Source organism: Pinus tabuliformis, chromosome J (genome assembly GCF_031772625.1).
Source record: "Pinus tabuliformis cultivar Carrire ecotype Pingquan chromosome J, CPIR1, whole genome shotgun sequence".
Lineage (NCBI taxonomy): Eukaryota > Viridiplantae > Streptophyta > Pinopsida > Pinales > Pinaceae > Pinus > Pinus tabuliformis.
Window position 1 is genome coordinate 1,451,713,173 of NC_142295.1, and position 9,421 is coordinate 1,451,722,593.

Genomic DNA, 9,421 nt, shown 5'->3' on the forward strand with positions numbered 1-9,421 from the left:
GTCATGTGAAATCCGAACGATGTTAATCTAGGAATAAAACCATAAATCTAAGAAATGTGAATAGGACAACGTCATTTCAATCAATGTAATAAACCCTATCCATCATATATCCTTTGTTGCAATATTATGTTAAAACATGAACATCTGAAATGAACTATTTATGGAACGAGAAATTTAATAGAGAAATTATTAGAGCTTTTCGCAACAACCACAATCTGGTATTGTTCTACTATTCTAAAGCATTTCTCCTTACTCCAGAGTATTCTCTGAACTGCACGGGATGTGACAAGAAGATGGAGCATCTCCTTATTTGATAGATTTTCACCCTCCCTTTGTTCTGCCATGTTCCCGTTGTTTTTCATTGCAATTCCTTTTCCTGTTGCACTGGATGTTGAATGTAATGTTACATTATTTTTGAGCGAGGGTTTAGTGTTCTCTCCGAGCCGAGACCATTAGACAGAGATAAAAATGAAGACATAAGCTCTAGAATGTGGAGTTGGGCCTGCAGAAATTTCACATATTTACTCGCTTACTCCAGCATTGTATCCATCTCTAACTTGGATTTTAAGGCAATAAGTTTCTCGAGGGAACGATTTTTTCGATGATTTTCCTCCAACGATGGTGTGCTACAATGCTCTGAGGCTCCACTAAAAGGCAATTGATGGAATCACAATATAACTGAAACTTATCCTGCTTCTGATCAACTAAATTCATATTCATCAAAGGTGAATGGGAGGAGACAAAAATCTTGTGAGATGATAAGTTGAAATGCAACTGAAATCGAGTAGCCATAGGAGAAATATTGTTGTGCAAGTTCTCCTCACTTCCGAACCATCATGACTATGGATGTGTAGCTTTCCATATCTATCATCCAAATGCAACCCTGGTGGTAACATGTCCTCCACGTGATGAAGAAGACATGGAAAAATCACATTGCAAGGTTAACCTTCCAAGGACGAATGTTACATATGGAATTGGGACTCGCGAAGAGGGTACACTCCTAACTGTAAGGCGTAGGAATTATCTGGAAGGTGTTGTAGGGTAAACAATATAATAACTCAAACAATGTAATACAACATACCATCAGTAGTAGAACATTGTAATACAAGAGACCTCACGACCATTAAATACAAGCCTCGATATTGGAGAAGAAAAACATAGATAGATTGCCATGAAATAAATGTAGTACAGTGACACTACTATACCAGGGTAGAACCATACCCACCGCCAAATACCTCATATTGGTTAAAGGGGTGGCATTGGTCATACTTGTATGGTAAATTCTATAGGGTTATTAATAGTAATAGAATATGAAACAATTAAGTGTTAAGCATATAGTAATTTTCATAACCATTTAAAGAATAAGTTATTAGAGATTTAAGTTATCCACTTGTGATGTTGACATCCACTAGGAAGGTAAGAGGATGAAGTGTCTCGTCTCCCTCTAAGGGGAAACAACTGTCTCTTTCACCTTCAAGGTGGGAGCTTGTAAGATTTAGCAGCATGGATAGTGGAGAACATCTAATGAGTAGTTAACCAAATATTCAACGTACTTTGGTTTCCAGGTATACTACATTATCCAAATGACCACCTCTTTGGGAAAGATTAAGGAAAAAATGAACATGCATGAGAGCAAGTCAGGGACTCGGAATAGTTAATATTTAACATTGGTTTGCTAGTACAAAAAAGAAGAAGAAGCAAGAATTGGGTATGTGACATATGGTACCGGAGCCTAGGCTCAACCTTTGTGCCTCATGGGCATCAACACAACACCAAACTAATAATGTTAAAGTATCCATACAATTTTTGTAATATTTTTTTCTTAGCATCAATTGTCTAGGTTCAACCCTCCAAAAATACTAGGTTACTAAACTTACATTAGTTTGAGAACAACAATATGGAGGAAATAAGTATAATAATTATGTATTGAACAACCACTCCATGGTAAGGGAAACACAATACTAAGTGAGTTTTCTTTAAATAACTACAAGCACACATGCAGGAAGGAGTATAGAGTAGGTAGGAAAATGATGCAGGAGCAATCAACCCAATAATATCATTGTGTTTTAGTAGACATAGGGGGTCTTGAGTTTTCAAGGACGTTGGTTTCCTAAGTATGAATTAATGTAATCATTTAGGATTTTTAGTGATTTTAATGAGAATAGGATTTAATGGAATATTATGAGACATATTTATAAATATTCTTGAATGTAGGAGAATATGAGATATTTAGGATAGTTGAGAGATTGAGGGATTTGAGAATTGATCGTAAATATTAGATTAGGAGTTAGTTCATGTTTTGAGGATTAGAGAGGATCCTCAGGGATGAGGAAGAGATTATAGGATTTTGTTGAGAGGGTTACGAATCTAAAACAGGAATTAGTTTTAGAATCCTTTTGTATAAATATAAGCCTGAAAGGCAAAGATAGAAGTTAGATAGGTTGGATAGGTTAGTTAGTGAGACAATAAAGCTAGTTAGGGTGTGATTGTAAGCCTACGAGAAGATTGTAAATAGAGGTCATTGACATTAGAAGATGAATCCAAATATAGAGAAATTGTATAACTCTGTGTTTATATATATACAAAGGATTAATTCAAAAATGTATAGATGTGTGATTTGAGTATGGCATGATGAATTATGAATGAATCAGAATTCAGTACAATATATGTATGTAGGCAGAGTTTGACATAATACACAGTGAAGAAGAATGAGACAGAGGATCATAATGGAGCGTGAACCGAATGCAGGATCAAAGTAAAATCCAAGAATGATAGTGATTAAATAATATGTAGAATTAAGCTCAGGCAGGAGTCACGCAACGGAATAGTGGAAGGATGAAGAACCATTGAAATAACCAAAACCACAGAGAAACATTGGAGAAATGGCATAAAACCCAATTGGAAAGAAGAATGAAAGAATGAAGTGTTAATGCACAAGCACCCTTGGATCTACTAGATCAACGAATGGGATCAGATCGCATGGAAGGATCGTTGTTAAAATGCTGCATCACAACATTTAAATGGTAAGGAATAAATCTTGGCCCAAAGGATTTGTGACATGCGACATCATTGTGAATCGTTGGATTGTATACCGTGATCAATGGTGGAGGAGCTTTAATAAATATCGCATCACAATGTTTCGTTGATGAGTGAACTAACCCCGGCCACAAGTGATTTCGATATGTGATTGTGATGTCCGATGCGATCAAAGATCTGATTGCATCACAAATATCGATGGGAGATAAACCTTAGCCCTTAACCAATGCGACAAGCGATATGTGAAGTGAAGAGCCGACCTGAGAAAGTAATGACTGCGGTTTATGTTTATTGAAGTTCGGGTGTGTTATGGCATCCCGAATGCAGAAGGATAAGTCTTAAGTGTCCCGTGAAATCCCAAGATTGTGATTGTAATAAGGCATGCATTAAATAATGTGAAAATACCGTGGAAAGCGAAAATGTAAGTTATGTATTCTTATAGAGTGTTTCTATTATAAAAGAATTATAATAGAAATAAAGCCAATAGACTGTTTTGTGGGTTCAGTCTGATATAACCAAAGTATAAGGAGTGGGTAAAGGTTATATATGTGTAGGCATTAAGGTTTAATGAAGGATTAATTAAGGTTTAGTGAAGGGTATGAGGATTGAATAAAGTCCCGATAGAAAAGATCAATTAAGGGATAAACTGGGTTAATAAGCAAATCATTCTATAGAGATTGATTAAGGGGGCATGAACCATTAAGAACTGAAGATTTGACTCAGTAGAGAGTTAAAATTTGTGGGGCAAGACATATGCATATTACATGTATACTGTGGGTATACATGGGTTTTCCTGCGTCAAAGTGGTATCATAGCAGAATTCTAATTGAAACATTTGGTATTAAGGTAGCACAAAGAAATTCTTTGTGAACATTTCTTTGAAAGAGTTTAGAACATAGTTATACTCTAAAGGTCCATATACAGGTGAATAGTGATGAAAGCAGGCGAGGGCAACCAAATTATAATTTGAGAAATAGTAAATACACAGAGGTAAGGTATGGCAGAATATTAGGAGAACTTGCAGATGTAAGAGACATTCTACAATACATTAGAAGTGAAGGTGAATGGAGGAACAAGATCATGCAGAGATCTTGATGGTGAGATGACATGTTTTGTTTTAATTTGATTTGAATATTGGAGAATGTGTGGTTTTTATAATGATGCATAGGTAACAGCATAAGGAGGTGAGAAGGTTGCAACAATCTAGAGCGAGGAATGTTCAATTGGTTCCAGAGTAAAGAACTGAAGAAATGCTAATAGAATGAGCTCAGAGGAGAGAAGCTTAGTGAGGCATATGTGGCAAGAACAAGACTTGTTACTGCAGAGGTATTGTTGCAGATCATAAAGGAAATTCCAAAAAGGATGTGGGTAGAATTGCTAAGGGATAAAAGAATATCGTAAGACTTTCTAAGTGGAAGAAGAGGTGGTCGGAACCAAGTATTTCATGGTGATTGAAATTTAAGAGGATAGTCGTGTTCTTGAGAGGTGCAGATGAGTTGAATACCAGGAGTAGAGAGAAGTGCTCAAAAGGAGGTTCGAGAGATAGAAAACCAAGTGCTTGGCAAAAGACCAAGTACAGAGGAAAGCTTGGTGAGGTAAGTGGTAGCAAGGAAGGCTTGTTGTTGTAGAGGCTTTAATGCAACTCATAGTGGGTGAGTGAGGAGCTCATGAAGATAGAGATGGAAAAGAAGATGGATATTGATAGTCATAACAAATGTTCTAAGGGACATCACAGTAGAAGAAAGATGAAGAATGTTAAATTGGCAACTAGCGCCAAACTCCATGTGGGTCGGTTTATTTATGGCAGCTGATATTTTTATTGGATCCCTCTTGTCGAGAGGTGTAGGATTGATCCAAAGATCATCCGATTCCGATAAGTATTTATGGAGATATGAATTTATTTTGTTTATGTAATTATTATCAAGCCGACCAGATCTTACGCAGGCTCAAGAAGACCAAACGTCATGACTATTCATCATATACGTTTTAGTATAAATATAGAGGACTTGAAGTCATTTCAATACACATTCTTGAGTGATCTCCTCCTCTCCATGTCTTGGGTTTTTGGAGAAGAAGAGACACTAAAGAATATGCTAGCCTAGCATGAAGCCCTAACCGCAGAAGATGCCCTAACTGATCCAACGCAGTCAATTACTTATACTTTACATGGAAGACCTCATACGCTGTATATTTATACGCTGTCTCATGTTGTATATAAAGTCGTCGCTCTCATACGCTATATGGAGGACCGGATACGCTATATGAGAAGACATGCAAACGCAATGATGGATACATGTCAAACACCGTACATGGAGACATATAAAAGGCAATCTATATATGAAACCGCAACAAATACATGAAGCCACAACAAATGCACAAAGCCGAAGTGAGTATATGAAGCCACAACCAATGCACGCAGCCACAATATGTTGACCTACGTAGTTAATGAATACACCTTGTACGGAAACATGGAGACATCAATATGTTGTAATATATACGCAATCACAAAGACATTTCTACGCTCTCTACAAGGTCAACGTAATTCATTTATATGCAGAGAGACCTTACAGTAAATGTAATGCCCTCATCTATACACAGGGTAGAGAGACCATACTCGGAAAATTTCGCAGGAAATGAAGGCAACATACATGCCGGAAATTATGCAGGAAATAAACAACATAGCAAGACGTAGTAAGATCACTTAGGCAATGGTAGCCACAGTAAGGAAGACAATTACTCGCTGTAAATAGAGACACTTAACCACAGTAAGGTACTCACTGTCTCGATAAACAACAATAGCCACAATAATAAGCAAATCTCAGATGGATGAAAAAGGACTACGTATTAACATATGATATTAGTATATATATGTGTGTTGATCTGTGCTCTTGCTAGCTCAGCAGTAATGTCTCGGCATCAATTTAAGGATGAGCTTCCGAAACGTTGTCACAACGGTAATCTCTCAGTTATCATTACAGTTTCTATATAGTGTTTATGTAATCATGATGAAATTGTCATTATAATAATGAAGCCCTAAATGAAGCTATCTAACAAAAAGCACAATGAAGATCTCAATAGATCTCACCATTGGAAAGATGTTGTTGTAACAACTTCAAAAGGTACAGCAAGCATGATCTCAGTAAAGGTGCAACAATGGTGCAACTGTGATGAATGATGCGATGGGCAGCATCATGATAAATGAGATCATGAGCATGGGCAGCATGATGCAGATCATGGACAACATGATGTATGGGTAATATGATGTAGATCATGGACAGCATGATGTATGGGCAACATGATGAAGATCATAGGCAGCACAGTGATGTATGAGAGCATGAGCAGCATGATGATCATGGGCAGCATGATGGTGCTACATAGTAAGGTGCAACAAATGGACGAGATGCAACACGATGATAGGTGAAGGAGTCACCTTGAGAATCAGTTGAAGCCGAATGTCTTCAACTGATCTCATCATACGAAATGATCTATGCTAGATCTAGATAAGTCAAATTATTGAATTCTGTTGTAAATGTACTCTCTCTCTCTCTCTTTCTCTAACGAACTTTGAAGATAAAAGAAGATTTGATCAAAGGGTTTCCCCACACATTGTGGGGTTTGTCCCTGGCTTGCGCCACATCTTGTGTCCTCTTGTCTTGGCTTGTCTTCTGCGTTTTATATTTATGTTCTATCTGTAGTTTATCGTAATGTTGATGTGATTGCGCACTATGAAAATTTAGATAAATTGCTCTAGCATAGAACATACATAATCTTAACATGGGATCAAAGCTGAGGTGAAGACAATGCCCAAGAAAGAACGAAATAGCAATCACCGAAGACAGTTGGGACAAGACATAAGGATCAATGGGTTCCTCATAATTCACCTAGGGTGAAGTCAAAACAGAGAATGTTATCAGAATGGCGCAACGGAAGATTTTGATGGTCCATCTTAAGATCACTTCATTGGGAAGTTCAAATCTAAGGGTGGAAGGAAACGCGGATGCCTTGTTGAAATAAGTTCGGTCGCTATGCGAAGGAGTGTCCGAATGGCAGAGACACATCTCTTGATGAAGATAACAGTCATTCCTGGAACATCTTCAATGATCAAAAGAATGACTGGTAATGCAGGTCATCAAGGAAATGGTCGACTCTTCCACGAAAGAAAGGAACGCCAAAATCTCTTTTATGTACCTGATCGAACCTGATGTCCATCTCGGAAATGGAAGTCAAAGGTTACAGGGTGGCACTTATCGATGGAAAGGTATGTGTTTCAAAATAGATCTTTTAAAGATGTTTTTGAGTTCAGGGTTGTATCAAGTTGCAGAAAGTTCACTCGGGACCATGTCCATTGAGTCAGCTCCGGAGGTCTGTGAGTCAAATGGTGACTAGGATGCCTAAATTCAAAAGGAAGCATGAAGGTACATGTCTGAAATGTACCGAAGGAAAATATTATAAGGGGACCATTCCCCTCATGCAGCAGGTTCACAGGTTTGGAATAACCCGAGGAGTTTGAGAATCATGATCAAGGAATCTCATCTATACAGGTGGAAGAAATCCCTCTATGGCTTGAAGAAAAACACCTCAGGCATAATATGGGAGGATTGATAGCTGTCTAATGCAGCTGAGATTCACTAGGAGTGAAACTGATCCAAACCATTACTCAAAGGTTGTGGATGATAAACCTCTCGTACCGGCACCTATGTCTGACAGGTGGAGACCCTCTCATTTATAGGAGACAGAGGGAGTTGGATTCTGAATGTGGGAAGATAAGCTGCAAGCTTGTTACTGCCTCGGGGATCTTAGCTCTCACAAGTTATATGGTAATGATTTCGGACCAGATTTGGGAAATGCCTCTGAGTTTCATCAACTCATTCGCGTTGATGTTCTAGGAGAACCTCTGTCCGGACATCTGCGTTACAGTTAGCATGGTGAGCTCATATTTGGTTGAGCCTCACTAGATTGGTGCCAAGAATCTTCTAAGATATCTTCAGGGCACAATCTCTCATGAATTGAGATACACTGCTAGAAATATGAAACCACATGATTATTCGAATGATGAGTGGGTAGGCAGTATGGAGGATCACTAGAGCACTTCTCACTGCTGATTATTTTTGCAATTTGCCTCGATATCCTGGATGAGCAAGAAGTAGAAGTCAATGACTCTGATCACCACCAAGGCAGAGTACATTGCTGATAGTATGGCCTTCCGTGAGGCAGTCTAGTTGTTGAAGCTCTTCAGTGAGTTGTTTGTACACATGATGAATACCACTGTGATTCTCTATGACAACTAGAGGTGGGATTCGATTATTGAGGAATCTCATATTCTACAATTGCTCCAGGAGGTAGACATCAAATACTGCCTTATCTGGGATATGGTAAGTCGATGATCAAGGAGGGTCCATCGCATTGAGATGATGTACAGGACAGAGCCCTGAGGAGAGATTAAATTTATGATTTTTCCAAACGACTTGGAGTCGTCGAGAGACCTTTGTAAAAGGGTCCTGCATGTTGCATACATTGAGCTCTAGGAGCTTTGGGGGGCTTGCAGTTATATCGGAGCAACATACGACCACAGGGTGACTCACCCTACCCTAGTGGTGCGCACTGAAACAAGATGATTCGCTCTCTTGTGGGACAAGATGATTCACTCTCTTGTGTAGCAGGATGATTAGTTCTCCTATGAGGCCTGGATTGATGTGTTCTCCATGGCGATTATAGCAGGATTGATGCATTCTCCTGTGAGGCCTGGATTGATGTCTTCTCAATGGCAGCCTAGATTGATGTGTTCTCCATGGTGATTGTAGCAGGATTGATGTGTTCTCCTATGAGCACAGGATTCATTAAGTTCTCCTGTCGAGGCATCCTACCCATGCAGTCTGGGACTCATGGGAAGTACCTCTCATCTGATCAATGAGTAGGGAAATGAAGTTCGGGACCATAATAGTACCGATGGACGCATCGTTGTATCTACCGTACTCCCTACGCTAGGATGTCCTCCATTGATCTGGGATCAATGATACTGGTCTGGGATCAGTGGTAGGAGTTCTACACACTATGACGCTGACTTCGTCTCGGCTGAGACTCGTCTGGGACCAGTGGTACATACTCTGAGACTGACTTCGTGCAAATGCAGGACTGGTCTAGGACCAGTGAGAGTCGTACATACTATGACGCTGACTTCGAGTTGGTTGAGAATGGTTTGGGACCAGTAGTACACTCTCTGAGCCTGCGATACTGGTTTGGGACCAGTGGTAGGAGTTGTACATACTATGACGCTGACTTTGGCTCGGCTGAGACTCGTCTGGGACCAGTGGTACATACTCCGAGATTGACTTCGTGTGAGTGCAGGACTGTTCTGGGACCAGTGAGAGTCGTACAAACTATGACG